Source organism: Leopardus geoffroyi, chromosome A1, assembly GCF_018350155.1.
Source record: "Leopardus geoffroyi isolate Oge1 chromosome A1, O.geoffroyi_Oge1_pat1.0, whole genome shotgun sequence".
In the NCBI taxonomy this organism is placed as follows: Eukaryota; Metazoa; Chordata; class Mammalia; order Carnivora; family Felidae; genus Leopardus; species Leopardus geoffroyi.
The window spans coordinates 170408865-170423831 of NC_059326.1; the positions used below are offsets into that span (position 1 = coordinate 170408865).

The 14967-nt window shown below is 35.8% G+C and overlaps 1 protein-coding gene across 3 annotated transcripts in view; it reads right to left on the reverse strand.

Moving 5' to 3' along the window:
- TMEM232 (transmembrane protein 232) overlaps positions 1-14967 on the reverse strand; it is a 210323-nt gene that overhangs the window by 194378 nt on the left and 978 nt on the right. The window contains exons 1-2 of one of the 3 annotated variants that reach the window (XM_045500600.1): positions 6868-7082; positions 5793-5907 (exon numbers count right to left, since the gene is read on the reverse strand). The gene's annotated coding sequence lies outside the window, so the exon portion shown is untranslated. Of the gene's footprint in view, positions 1-5792; positions 5914-6867; positions 7083-14967 lie in introns of those variants that run through there. The other 2 variants (XM_045500584.1, XM_045500592.1) reach the window with 2 other exon arrangements.

Here is a 14967-nt window from a genome sequence, read left to right on the forward strand (position 1 = left end):
AAGAGAGTAATTTTTAATGTTTATTCATTTTTGAGAGAGATAGAGACAGAACACAAGTGGGAGAGGGGCAGAGAGAGAGGGAGACACAGAATCCAAAGCAGGCTCCAAGCTTTCAGCACAGACCCTGATACAGAACTTGAACCCATGAACCATGAGATCGTGACCTGAGCCAAAGTCAGCCACTTAACAGCCTCAGCCACCTAGGCACCCCTATTAAGCCCCCTTCTAATGCCTTCTGCCATTCTCCCAGGTCAGGATGCCATTATCTTTGTCCTGGACTAATACCATAACTCCTTATCTTCCAGTCTCCTTCTGATCTCTTTTCCTGTGGCCTCATCTTTTAGATGACTGCCAGAGTAACTTTTCCAAATATATATCATCTGAGCCTTTTCCTCTTCCCCTAGACCCCCTTTCCTGTTTAAGAGCTTTTAGTATAGCCCTCCTGCCTACAATAAAATCCAAACTCAGAGTAGGGACTCTTCAAATTGCTGAGCATAAAGTTTGAGTATAATGGATTATATTGATATCAACTGTGTTTTTTAAATAGCTATTTTTTATTTGCCATTGCAAAATTAAATTATGTGTATCAGTTATAAATCTTAATTACAAACATTTTGTGCAAAACATGATGGGAACTGAATTATCTCACCCATTTGGGCTCCTATACTTACATTAAAAGACAACCAAGTGATCTATTTTACCAAGTGGCATGAGGGGATAAGTGAGGAGATATAAAAACCATGTCACCTTTTGGAAATGATTAAAAGATTAAAAATGTCCAGTTTGTAAAAGAGAAGTATGAGTTATTGAGTCTCATGGATGCCTCTTAAGTATGATGGCTTTATTTATTTTAAGAACTCTCCCTTTTGGTTTGTACTTCTCTATTCTGTGGAGTCATATATACTCAGGTGCTCTTCCTTGCCTGAATTTCTCCAAAGCAGAAAGCTAAAACTGCCTTTACTCTCTGGCTCTATCCCATCTTTAAAAAGCAAAAATAAAAAATTAAACCCATTGAAGAGATGACACCCTGTAGGGAGGAAAAAAGCTTTGGGGATTGTGGAGAGAGATGTTTCCTGAGACTGGAAGGTAACAGAGGTCATTCAGAGTCATCTCCTTTCTTATAGCAATATCGCCTGGAGGTGACAGTACCATGGAAGAAATGTTTGTGTATTGCATCTTGTGAGATTGAACCCCCCATCATAGCAGAGGCATAAAATCTTCTCCCAGTCTCATTATGGCCCAGAAGGTATGCCAAAATACAGAGGACCATATAGACGTGACAACTGCCCCAATGCCCCATGGTGACCTCCAATGTTTTAGTGATACATAAGTATTAAGGACCTTTGTATAACCCCAGGGCAGGGGCAAGACTAATCAAAACCAAGACTGAATATCTAACCAGTCAAGCAGAACAGAAGCTTGGAGTATAAATAGTCAGTTTAAAGTACAGAAATATTTCTTGCAATACATAAGTCCATTGACTATGATTCATAACTAGTACATGTATTTTAACTTTGTAGTAGCAAGTAAAATAATTATTCATAATTAATATGAAATAGGAGTATTCAAAATACTGAAAACTGAAGTGTTTAAAGTATTTACAGATGATTTACAAACCTTTGGACAATGAGGAAAATGAACTAAAAAATATTAAAATTTAAACAGGCACTACTTTCATTCATCACCCATCAATCACCTATTCACTCATTTATTCAGGAAAATTGCAATGATCTGATACTTAAGTGATAAAGTCTTCTTCTGACTTAAATATCTTACATAATTTCACTCATTGTGAAAGGATTTCAATCAGAAATGGAACCAGAGGATATGGAATGGAGAATCTCACTCATGCACCCTTAGGAAAATGAAACTCATGAAATAAAGAGACCAACTATCGAAATGCCTGACTTCAGAATATGGGGACTTATTTTCCCACCACTGAACATCCACCATGAATCTTCCCCCATCCTCAAGCCAATGAACTTACTGCTTAGACTCTGGCTGGACCTCCCCCTTCTTTGCACTCCTTTCCCATAAATATAGCCCACCCCAAACCTTCAACAAATCTGCCTGTAGTTTGCTATAGTTTGTGTTTCCCAAATTGCAATTCCTGTGCTATCCCTGAATAAACTCGATTTCTGATCATTCAAGCTTGCCTCAGTTTTCCTCTTTGTTTAGGTTGATATTCACCATAGGAAGTGGATTGGCTTCAGTACAAACTACTAATGTGATTAATGGTCTGTGAAGAAGTTGCAAAAATGGATGCAATTGTCCATGAACTTTTTTATTGGGTTTATGTTGTGTGCCAGTACTTTTTATTCATTTGCAACATTCAACATATAAAATGAAATAAAACTATACACACACACACACTCACACACACACACACACACACACACACACACTCACACACATACCTACATATAAACTAGAAATAAAAGAACGTTTTTGACCATTTTATATTTAGCACTATCAAACAATACATTATTCATTGTCAGTGGTTACATTTAGGGAATTTGATTCAATTTTCACAAAAATAAAAGTGCTAATGATGTTCGAGCTTCCTGTGTCTGAAATTAATTACAATATAATCTCTTCCTCAAGAAATTATAATCTGGAGAAAAAGACAGGTCTACAAACCAACATTATCACATTTCAAAATGCTGAAGTCCATAATAGGACTCCAGATTATTTTAGGAGGACAAAAAATGCCCCAAGAAAAATATTTTGTCAATATGGCATTCTATAAATATATGACAAGATCTAGAGAATAGTCAAATTTTCAATTTAAATATGAGTAAGATATGTTTTCCATCTCTCTGTCTCTTAACATGACTCTTTATTTGGGCCCTGAATTCAAATAATGTAAGTATCTTTATCTAATGAGCAGAATACTTAAAAACTGAAAGTACTTAACACAGTAGAATTCTTTCAGCACCAAACTATGAAATGGCAGTTTCATAAATATGGTAGTCTTTAATTGTTCTTTTAGAAACTTAAAACAAGCATAAATCAAAATCTTTAGGTCATTCTTGAATGAGCAAAAGAATCATTAGAGAAGAAACAGAAATCAAAGAAATAATGGAATAAAATCCCTGAAAAAAAGACAAATTTTGGATTGAGAGAGCCAAAAAAAAATAACCAGGGCTATGAAGAGTAAAAGCAAGTGACTGATGAGTATATAAAACATATAAAATGATGCTAAACTTTCCAAACAGGGGAAATGACTGATTTGTGGTTCAATAAACAGGATAGAATTGACCGTGAAAAAATGAACACTGAACATGAGTACCAATATTCAGATTGACTATAGAAATGTAAACAGCTTCATGGTATAAAATATCTGAATACCTTCACGAAAAGATTTCTAAAAGTTACATTGATGAATTTCCTAAGGTGATATCTGATGAAAACCTTAGTTCTGAACCTGATGAAAGATTCTGTACTGTTGCTACCTTCTGGAAGAAATTTAACCATGGCTGGGGAAAGGAAGACCACAGGTTTTTAAGGACCCTAAGCACTGGTTGGCTGTTCCTAGGGTACTAATGTTATAGGGTGAACTTGGCAGTAATAGAAAAGCCCAATGTCCACAGTATATGAAGGATATACACAATTTGTGCATGCATCACCAAGCAAACAAAGTCTGAAAAGCCTGAAAAGTATTTGAGTGACGTAAGAACTGAATAACCACTTCATATCAGGTGCATGAAGTCATTACATGCAATCTAGGCAATTTGCGCTAGAAGAAAACTGTAAAATTTATTCTTCTCAACAACTGCTCTATATCCTCTCCTGGGATTTTTGTAAAAAGTAATCATTTCAGTATTTGTTCCCACCCAAACCTCCGTATGCACACACACAATGTAACATTAGTGATAACACATGTGGTTATGAAATTTTATATTCTATAAATGTAAGTATAAACTTGTCTTAACCATGGACTTGCTGACAGAGATCCAAGAATCCAAGCTCTGAATGGGATCAGTCCTAATTATGCCATTAACATCATGTACAAACTTATGTGTGCACATGTATTTCCAATTCTCTTGAGTATTTACAAGGAGTGAAATTATTGGATCACATGGTAACTCTGTATTTAACCATTTTGAGGAACTGCCAGATTGTTTTCCAAAGCAGCTGCACTATTTCACATTGTCACTAGCAATGTGTAAGGGCTCCAATTTCTCCATATACTCACCAACATTTGTCTTTTTATTTTTATTTAAATTATTTATTTAATTAATCTAATCTCTACTACACCCAATGTGGGGCTAGAACTCATGACCCTGAGATCAAGAGTCACATGCTCATCCAACTGAACCAGCCAGCCACCCCAACACTTAACTTTTTAATTACAAATATTCAAAAGGGTATGAAGAGGTTTTATTTGAATTTTCCTGATGGCTTATGATATTGAGCATTTTTCATGTGCTTACTAGCCATTTGTGTGTCCCCTATAAAGAAATGTCTATTCAGATCCTTTGCCCATTTTTAATTGGGTTGTCTTCTATTATTGAGTTGTGATTATTTTTATATCTTCTAGACATAAATCATATCAATCATGCATACATACATACAAATCACATCAATACAAGTCATATCAATGTATGATTTCCAAAAATTTTTCTCCCATTCTACGGGTTGTGTTTTCACTTTGCTGATGGCGCCCTTTGAAGCACTAAGGTTTATAATTTTGATGAAATCCTTGGGGTCTGTTTTTCTTTGATTGTATGTTTTAGTTGCCATATCTAGGAAACCATTCCCTAAATCAGATTTATGCCTTTTTTTTCCTAAGGGTTTTACAGTTTTAACTCTTACATTTAGGTTCATTTGAGTTAATTTCTGCATGTAGTGTGAGATAGGATTTCAACTTCATTCTCTTACATGTGATTCTTGTATATTGATCTTATATGCTGCAACATTGCTGAACTTTTTTATTAGATCTAATAGATTTTTAGTCGATTCTTTAGCATTTTCTACATACACCATCATGACATCTCCAAATAGAGATAGTTTTACATTTTAAAAACTAATCGAAGGCACCTGGGTGGCTCAGTTAGTTAAATGTCCAACTTCAGCTCAAGTCATGATCTCACAGTTCATGGGTTGGAGCCCCGCATCGAGCTCTGTGCTGACAGCTCAGAGCTTGGAGCCTGCTTCAGATTCTGTGTCTATTTCTCTCTCTCTCTGCCCCTCCCCCACTCATGCTCTCTCTCTGTCTCTCAAAAAAATGAATAAACGTTAAAAAATTTTAATAAAAAACTAATCTAATTGTTTTGATGGAAATATAAGCAAAAATAAAGAGTACACTGTTTAGGTTTGAATAGTAATTCTCAAATATGTTTTGTGAAATACAGATTCTTGGGATGTAGTTATGTCCTAAAAGCTTTTTGTTGTGAAGTTTGGGAAATACTACACTAAACAAAATTAAATAGGTTTGCATATCCTAAGACCTCTAGGAGTGGTTAATATGTTCCTGTGCACTGCAAATTTCCCTGAGCAGTAGTACAATGTATAATTTTTACATTTGACCAGGAGGAACCTTTAGGATACTATCACCTAGAGTCACATGCAGGACACATTTTGGAAAATTCTAACTGATAGCACTAAACTGTTTACTAAGCACTTGTGACCATGCACTTTACCAGAAGCTCTGGATGGACAATGAACTTGAAGAGAAAAACACTTACCAAGTCTATCATGCTAATGAATGATCCTAATAATGAATCAGATGTTCCATAAGAAGAGAGCATACAGAATAGTTCTTACTGAAACAAAAATCTGGTACTCACCTTGAATCTAAAGATTTATGTGGGGAAGCAAAACGAAAAGTCTTTACACATTGGAGAGATATGTTTCAGCTCCTACAATGGCTCCAGCAAGCTGCCTGGGTGCTTGGCAGTTCATCTGCAACTTGGCACAGATTTAAAAAAAAAAAAAAATTAACCTTAAGCCCTAGTGTATTTTTTTAAGCCCCAATGAAAACAATGTTGGAAAAGTACACTTTAAAAGACAATTTCTGAGAACTAGACAATGTTAAAATTATATCGAGTCTTTGGGTAGGTTATTTGATTTAAAGAATGCAAGATTTAGACTATAACCTTAAAGATCAAAAGATAAATTGATCAAAGACCGTCAAAAAGATAGAATCCATTCAAATATATTGTTGAGATAAGGTAAAGGGATCCTACCATCACTTTACCCCCCACCACACACACAGATTTTTCCTAATCGATAGCTTATACCTTTTTTCCCAAGATAAATTGCGGTTTAAAAATCTTTTTGTTTCACATCCTCAAGGTACGCACCCCACCCCCCGCCCCGCAACACACACATCTACACTCTTCTCCAAACTTTTAAACTTTCTCTTTTGAAGTTCAAAAAAGTCTGGATACAAAAAATGGGAGGTGAGTGTAATTTCACCAACTATACAAAGACTTGAAGACTCTCCAACAACGCAAGGAGAGTTCTGAATTAAGGGTTGCCCGGACACACAACCCAGTCCAGAGAAAATACCCTGTGAGTTTTCCCATTGATACCGGGGGAACTTACCACATCTCCTTTAGTCTCCCAGCCAAAAAAAAAAAAAAAGCCATTTCCCTGTCAAAAGGCCTGGTGGCTGACTCCCCACCTTCACCCTTCCTGCCCTCGAGGGAGTTTCCCCTGTACTGCTTAGATTCTTAGGCAGGCGGGGATGGTGAGCCTGGGCTAGGGGCGCGGGTAGCAGAGGCTGTTTCCTACAGCCAGAGCTATGGTATCTTAGAACGACGCTCCGCGCTCCCATTTTGGAGTCTTTATGGGGTTCCCGGCTGCCCTCATAGTGGACGTTGCAACTTTAGTTCTCAAGTCATCAGAAGCTGGACTCACCGTGGTGCTCGGGATCGCTGGGGATCGAGACTAGTTGCTAAGGACGCTGTGGAATTCACTTTTAGAGCCGGAAGTATGCTCTTTTAGCTGCTGACCAGGGCTTAGCCAATCAGGACCTATAAATGCAATTCCACATTCTTTACCCCCTCCTTCACCACGTTTGTGTTTAGTTTCCAACGAATAGATGCAATGATGCGTGAAAGACTTTTGTTAGCTTTAAAATACAATGATAAAGCAAATGGTAATGATTCGTTTTAAATACCGTATGCTGGATATGCAGCCAGTAGCTGCAGTGAGAAGAGGCTTGGCAGTGCTTTTGGGTCTCCTCAACATTTATCTGCCTCCTCCCAAATCTGGCCCAATGCCCCCCATCTACATGAAAAAAATAAAGTAAATAAAAACAGCATAATTGCTGTTTAAGGGTACGTTAGAAGGTTATGTCTTCTAGTCAAACTGTTGTTCCTAAGCGCCTTTTACATAGAAAATCTAAATCTGCTAATGTCCTCTTTATTTCGGATAGTGGGTAAAAAAAGCATCCAGGGTGTTTTGTATGTACTAAGCACAAGAGAGCGAATTTAAATGCAAAGAATGATTAATTTTTAAAGATAGGATACAATAAAAATTAATTTGAATCCTTATAAGATTCCCACCTACCAATGGATGAGGAACTTCAAATAGTCTACAAATGTTCACAGGTGTTTCACTATATGGAAGAGCAATTCTGATTAAACTCAAAGCTAATGTGCAGGTATTGTCCTGGTGAAATAACTGCCTAAAAAAATTAAAACTTCATAAAAATTTTTAAAAAATTAAAAAATCAAAAACTTCAAAAGAGAATTTAACTGATGTAAACTTGAAATACATCAATCCTGATTTATTTCTGTTCATAATAAGCACCAAATACGTTTTTTGATTTTTTAGTACATTTTGATATTTAAAACAGAAAATATTGGTCCAAACCCATAGAATGTACAACACCAACAGTGAACTTTAACATAAACTACAGACTTTTGGATGATTATGATGTGCCAGTCCAAGTTTGTCAACTGTAACAAATTACTACTCCAGTTGAGGATGTTGATAATCGGGGAGGCTTTGCATGTGTTGAGGACAGGGAGTATATGGAATCTCTGTACCTTCCTCTTAATTTTGGCATGAACCTAAAACTGCTTGAAAAATAATAAATAAAGACTTTTTAAAAAATTAATTATAGGGGCGCCTGGGTGGCTCAGTCGATTAAGCGGCCAACTTCGGCTCAGGTCATGATCTCACAGTTGGTGAGTTCCAGCCCTTCATTGGGCTCTGTGCTGACAGCTCAGAGCCTGGAGCCTGCTTGGATTCTGTGTCTCCTATCTCTGCCCCTCCCCCCACCTGTCTCTCTCTGTCTCTCAAAAATAAATAAATGTAAAAAAATTTTTTTAATTAATTCTAAAAAATGATAAAGTTTAAGAAATTACAGTATCAGATCCCAGGCTTCTCTGAAACACATTCCTCCTAATAGATCAGTAAGTTGAGGGTAAGAATAAAAGTAAAATTGAGAAATACTGTAAAAGACACATCTTAGAAAGCAGATTGTAGAGTCCCAGCCCACATAGAATGTGTTCTAAAAACAGAGAACAAAGATATAAATTATAATAAAGTATAGCAGGGAAAAATCTTTTGATGAAAAAAATACTTGAGATAGCAAATTAAGAATGCTTACTACATTCCTGCCATAGCAACATATTTCTTGATATGAGACAAAGGAAACAAAAGCAAAAATAAACTATTGGGACTTCACCAAAATAAGTTTCTGCACAGTAAAAGAAACAATCAACAAAACTAAAAGAAAATCTACTACATGGGAGAAGACATTTGTAAATAACATAGCCAATAAAAGATTAGTATCTGAAATACATAAAGAACTTATACAACTCAACACTGAAAAAATAATGCAATTAAAAATCAGAAAAAGATATGAACAGACATTTCTCCAAAGAAGACATCCACATGACCAACAGACACTTGAAAAGATGTTCAACGTCACTCATCATCAGGGAAATGCAAATCAAAACCACAATGAGATATCACCTCATACCTGTCAGAATGGTTAAACTCAAGAACACAAAAAAACAACTAGCGTTGGCAAAGATGGGGAGAAAAAGGAGAGTTCTTGCACTGTCGGTGGGAATGCAAACTAGGTGCAGTCACTGTGGAAAACAGTATAGAGGTTCCTCAAAAAATTAAACATAATACTACAATATGATCCAGTAATTCCACTAGTGTGTATTTACCCAAAGAATATGAAAATACCAATTTGAAAAGATATATGCACTACATGTTTATAGCAGCATTATATAGAATAGTCAAGATATGGAAGCAGCCCAAGTGTCCATGAACAGATGAATGGATAAAGATACACACACACACACACACACACACACACACACACACACACACACGGGAATATTACTCAGCCATAAAAAAGAATGAGATCTTGCCATTTGCAATAACATGGACGGGTCTAGTGTATACAATGCAAGTGAAATAAGTCAGTCAGAGAAAGGCAACCATCATGTCATTTCACTCATATGTAGAATTTAAGAAACAAATGAACAAGGGAAAAAGAGACAAACAAAAAAATAGACTCTTAAATATAGAGAACAAACTGATGGTTACCAGAGGGGAGATAAATGGGAAGATGGGTGAAATAAGAAAAAAAAAGTGCTTACCATATTCAAAATAAAATAAATATGGAAAAACTGCAATTTGATGGGGGTTTTTGTATTTCATGAGATCTAGGAAAAATATTAAAAGCATTAAAAATACAAACTACTAAACACATTACTCACAAAAAATAAAAGGTTGGATAAAAATTCTTCTTCAAACATAAAAATCAGTTGATTCTGCAGAGCATTCAGGAAAAAAAAAGTAGCTACTCATGAATTCTATAAGGAAGACAATTAAAGGACATGTTTATATAAGGGAGATTCCACAAATTCTTCCCTTCCTCCTCCTCCACTTTAAGATTAAACTACTCAAACCACTCAAAGAACATATCACCCAAACATTAATCAAAGTTAAGAACTCAAAAATGCAGAAGTTGTGACTGGAAAAAACTGATGTTGAGCTCTGAAACCAGATATACCTAAACAATAAATTTTCTCTTGGCCACAAAATGAAATCACAAAAAAAATTTTGAGAGAGATTTGTTTATAGCTTCTGTAATCCAAGTTAAAGTATTGAAGTGCAAGAAAGGAGTAGGTACGTTTCTGTTTTCATAAAGAAGTGTAAAATAAAGATGTTACACTATTGTGGGGTGGAGGAATTCAGTAAGATTCTCAAAGCAGATTGTAAACTAAATGTTGGATCTCAACAAATAGAAATATATAATATGTTTTTGAAACAGAACATTGATTGGCATAAATATAGACCTAAGCAAATGAAATCATTGAATCACTGAAGGAAATATTTCAAGAATATGAAAAAAATCTAACATCTTAAAGTTAACCATAAAAATTTTGTGAGTACACTTTGAATCCCAAAATGTGTGTGTGTGTCTGTGTGTGTTTAGAAGAATGAGAGTGAAGAATTAAATGTTTTTTTTAAAGTTCATTTGGAAGACTAAATGGCAGATTAGCCAAGAAAATTATCAAAAAGAAGCAAGTATAGGAGGATGTGGCTTATTACATATTAAAATTTATTTGGAAAACTTTTTCTTGGTCCCTATATGCATGAGAAATAAATATTTTCAATATCTTCAAATTCCATCCTTGAGAAAATATATAGCTGCATCTTAGTACCTAATACAGTGACTTGCATATATTAGTGCTTAATAAATATTTCTGGGTGAATTCCTGCATAGATGATTTTCATTTTATCCTGTGAGCTAAATTCATTCATTATAAGAGTCTCTGAGTAAAATATTGATATAAATGAATGACCTGCTTTTTTTGTACTTTCATTGAGCAGGTAATATATTTTGTGCCAGTTCTTGGAAAACTGTCAAAATAATCTGTTATTCTTCATTTCTTTTTTTTATTATTATTATTTTTAGTGGTTTCAGGAGTAGAATTTAGTTATTCATCACTTACATATTACACCCAGTACTCATCCCACGTGCCCTCCTTAACACCCACTACCCATTTAGCTGGCTCCTCCAGCAGTCCTCTGTTTGTTCTCTGTATCTAAGAGTCTTTTACGGTTTGCCTCCCTCTCTGTTTTTATCTTATTTTTCCTTCCCTTCCCCATGTTCATCTGTTTGGTTTCTTAAATTCCACATGTGAGCGAAACCATACGTTTGTCTTTCTCTGACTGACTTATTTCCCTTAACATAATACATTCTACTTCCAACCACATTCTTGCAAATGGCAAGATTTCATTCTTTTAAATGCTTATAGCAGCATTTAGCCAAATTATGGAAAGAGTCCAAATGTCCATGACTGATGAATGGATAAAGAAGATGTATATATACACAATGGACTATTTCTCGGTGATCAAAAAGAATGCTACTCTTCATTTTTATTTCAACTTTAACTGAATGGCTAGACTTTTAAAAATATTTAAGAAACTATTTCATGATTATAAATATTTCTATCATGTGATTCTTTTCAAAGCAAACAAATCCTTCAAATCTATTCTGGGGGACAACCGGATGGCTCAGTTGGTTGAGCATCTGACTCTTGATTTCGGCTCAGGTCATGATCCCAGGGATGCAGGATACAGCCCCACATCTCTCTCTCTCTCTCTCTCTCTCTCTCTCTCTCTCTCTCCTTCTCCTTCCCCACCCAAATTAAGTAAATAAACACCACAATTTTGTGGAATTTTTCCTGATTAGTAAATTTGTATGCCTCTATAAATCATTATTATGTAACAGTTTAATTGTAGTTATTTAAAAGTATGAACACAAACTATTAGGTAATCCTTCCTCCAGAAGATGGAGCCAAATTCCTTCCACTTCAGTGTGGGGTGGGTTTAGTGACTCACTCCTAGAGATTAGAATGTGTCAGAAGTGATGAAGTGGGGTTAGGTCATAAAGACAGTGTAGAATCCTCCTTGCTGTCTCTCAAAGCCAACTGTCACATTAGAAGGACACTCCAAGACTTCTATGGAGAGCTCCATGTGGCAAGGAATTTAGACCTCCTGACAGCAAACCAGCAAAAAAAGAGGCATTCTTTCCACAGTTAGCTGAGCGAGGTATTTTGGAAGTGAATCCTCTAGTCCCAGTCAAGCCCAGTTAAGTCTAAATAACTGTACCTCAAACTGGAGTTTTGACAGCAATTTCGTGAGAGACTCTGAGCTCAATCCACCAGTGGATGCCTGAAACTGCATAGTACCAAACCCCATATATGCTATTTTTTACTATACATACATATCTATGACAAAGTTTAATTTATAAATTAGGCACAGTAATGAATAATAACAGAATTATAATGATAAACTATAATAAAATTTTGTGAATATAGTCTCTTTCTCTCTCTCTCAAAATATCTTACTGTCCAGTACTCATCCTTCTTCTTCTTCTTCTTGTGAGGATGCAAGATAATAAAATGCCTACATGATAGAAAGTGAGATAAATGACACAGGCATTGTGACGTAGCATTAGGCAACTATTGGTCTTCTGACTATCCTTGTGAAGGAGAATCATCTGCTTCCAGCCTGCAGTTTCCTGTTGGAAACTGAAAAGCACAGGAAACTGAAACCTGGGAAAGTGAAACCATAGATTAGAGGGCACTACACTGCTTTCAGTGGTCTGCTAGTAGAGGAGGCTTCCACCTTTGCCCCATCCAGAACTCGGGTTTGTCCTTCTAAAATATCATTAAAGTCGCCTCATTATGCTCTTAAAATATCTAAGTTCTTGTCCATCTCCAACAAAGTCCTGCCAAATCTGTCCCCTACCCTTTCAGCTCTCAGTGAGCCCTTGCACGTTGACTACCTACCTAGCTTGTCATCAGCACTTTAGACTTCATCCTGCCTTGAAAATCTTTCTTCCAAGTATTCACACATGGTTCATTCCTTCACTTCATTTACGTCTGTTTAAAGATCATTTCCTCGGGGCGCCTGGGTGGCACAGTTGGTTAAGCGTCCGACTTCAGCCAGGTCACGATCTCGCGGTCTGTGAGTTCGAGCCCCGCGTCGGGCTCTGAGCTGATGGCTCAGAGCCTGGAGCCTGTTTCCGATTCTGTGTGTCTCCCTCTCTCTCTGCCCCTCCCCCGTTCATGCTCTGTCTCTCTCTGTCCCAAAAATAAATAAACGTTGAGAAAAAAATTAAAAAAAATAAATAAATAAAGATCATTTCCTCAAAGAGGATGTCCTTGACCAAACAATCTAAAAATGCTGCCTCTATCACTTGCTCGATTTTATTAAATATATTTATTATATATATTATATATTATATGTAATATAATGTATGTAATAATATGTAATATATAATATATATTATATATGTAATATATTAAATATAATACATGTCATTGACATTGCATTATATGTTTGTTTCATTATTTGACATATTTATTCATTATTTATCGCCTAACTAGGATGTGAGTTCTAACAATGCAAGGACTTTGACTTATTTATCATTTTAACTTCATTGCTTAGTACAGTAACTATAACCAGGATGGGTGCTCAGTAAATATATTTTGCTTAAAGGATCATATAGATGAATCATTTTAATTAATAAGTAATGGATAATAATTACTTGATATTTAGTATCCTGTTTTATCCAATTTTTCCTGTTATGAGCAATTATGTCATAAATATGTGCATAAGTAAATGTATACACCTTATATTTGTTTCCTAAGAGTTAGGAAACAAAAGAGATGATTATTTTCATGGCTTTTTAATACATATTGCCAAGCAGCCCTCCAGGAAAAAGCTGTTATGTTTCATGCCACTCCAGAAATGAATGACAGCTACTTTCTTTTCACATTGCATGACAATGTACATTTTCCCTTTTAAACACTGTCATTTAAATAGGGGTAAGATAGTTATTAAATTTTCCTTTCTTCAATTACTAAAGGGCAGACTTTTTTTTCATATAACTATTATCCATTTGTATTTTTTTAAAATTTTTTTTCAACATTTATTTTTTTGGGGGACAGAGAGAGACAGAGCATGAACGGGGGAGGGGCAGAGAGAGAGGGAGACACAGAATTGGAAACAGGCTCCAGGCTCTGAGCCATCAGCCCAGAGCCTGACGCGGGGCTCGAACCCATGGACCGCAAGATCGTGACCTGGCTGAAGTCGGACGCTTAACCGACTGCGCCACCCAGGCGCCCGCATTTGTATTTTTTTTACGACTTGCCTTGTCATGTTCTTCGCTTAAATTTCTATTGAATTACCTTTACTCGTGCTAAGTGCTCTTTTTTACAATAAAGTGACAAATTGTCTTGATAATGTTAAAATGTAATTTTGTCCAGTTTGTGATTTTTCTTTTAATTTTGGCTACTATGTTTCTCCTTTCTTATTTGCATATAGAAAAATTAAATTTTTTTGTGGTAATATTGATGTCTTTCCCTACATGGTTTTTGACTTTGCTGTCACTTTTAGAAAGTTTACCAATATTGTTGGAAAAATAATCACCTATTGTTTTCTCCCAATATTCAATCTTTTTAAAAATAAAGAAAAAAATATGATACATTGCAGCTGGAATTTATGTGGGGGGTGAGCTGTGTGAGGTGGGGCTATTATTGTTCCTTCCCCTCAACTGGCTGGCTACCCAGCTATCCTTTTACCAACTCATCTTTTCTTCATTGATGTGGATGTGAAGTCGTGACATGTTATTGTTTTTTACATTAGAAGTGCACACACATACACAGAGGCCTTTTTGTCTCCTTTTAAGAAACCAGTTTTAGACCTGAACCAATCACATCTTTAATCCAATCATTTCTAAGGAACAGAGAAATAGTTTTTATTGCCATGCTCAGTAATTAATTTGATATTAGTTGCCCGGTAATTTGGTATTAGTACTCGAGTAATACTGGATACACTTATTAAAGGAGAGACTCAAAACACTTGCCTAAACCACATATCAACCCAATTTAAGAACATCAATCCCCTCAAGATGAAGTTATCACTTTAAGGAAAGGGTCTCGTCTGGAAGATTAAGAATAGCACGTC